This window comes from Octopus bimaculoides, chromosome 20 (genome assembly GCF_001194135.2).
Source record: "Octopus bimaculoides isolate UCB-OBI-ISO-001 chromosome 20, ASM119413v2, whole genome shotgun sequence".
Classification (NCBI taxonomy): Eukaryota; Metazoa; Mollusca; class Cephalopoda; order Octopoda; family Octopodidae; genus Octopus; species Octopus bimaculoides.
Genome location: NC_069000.1, coordinates 25,134,309 through 25,135,401, shown reverse-complemented (window position 1 = coordinate 25,135,401; position 1,093 = coordinate 25,134,309).

Below are 1,093 nucleotides of genomic sequence, written 5' to 3'. Positions count from 1 at the left end.
CTCTCTCTCTCTCTCTCACTTGCCCTCATTCTTACCCCGTTTTCCTTTTCTTTTCCCTTCATCCCTTTCCTTTTTTCTCTGTCGCTCTTCCTCTCTCACTATTGCTGTCTTTCTGTTCTGTTTGTCGCCGTCACGTGACCTCTGGCCAGTTCCCTTTTTCCCTCCTTTCTTACACTGATCGCGTAGCTGACCAGTCTCATTTACTTTGTCTCTCCGTTCTCCATACTTCAAGACATTTTCTGAGCGTTACGCACTATTCTCGTCTCCTTAGCACCAAGACCGTATTTTGTTCGACTGTTCGACCTTGTCGGTTAATATGATTTACACCTCTTTAATCCTGAAACGCGTTTGCAACTAATCAAAACCGGGTGAATTCGTTATTTTTTTTTCTTTTTTGCCTTTGTAGTTGCGAGTATTTGTCTGTCTGGCAATTATATTTTGGTAGAGAAATAGTAGTTTTGACTGCTATTTCTAATTTTCGGTTTGTAGTGAAGCAATTCTTGCTGAACCCTAATTTTAATTATGTTTATATAACTTTTACCGATAATGGTTTTTTAACACACTGAACTACTTGGTAAAATTACTAATTATTAATTAATTATTAATTTTTACCCTATATCTGTAAGTGTTTGAACTTTATATTTTCTGACGCGACTCTATCTATCTCTATCTCTATAACTTTTCCCCCTCTCGTTCTTTCTTCTGTTACTACTACGTATATCTCTCTTTACCCCTCTCGTTCTTCCTTCTGTTACTACTATATCTCTCTCTTTCCCCCTCTCATTCTTCCTTCTGTTACTACTATATTTGTCTCTTCCTCTCTTTCTCTCGTTGCTCACCTATTTTCTACTTCCTCCCCTTGTTTCTCCCTCTACCACTCTCTCTTCCTTACCCCTCGTGGTCACATGTGTCCACGTACTAATTCTTTTCTTCCTTGGCTATCGCCAAGCAAACACGCGAACTACTGTCCCGCTTCCAGTTCGTTGCTTCATAGCGTTCCACATACACATAATTTTTCACGTCTGGCCGTATAGCCTTTTCCGTTTGTTCTCCTGTCTTGTTTTCTTTTCCGTTTGTTTTCCTGTCTTGTTTT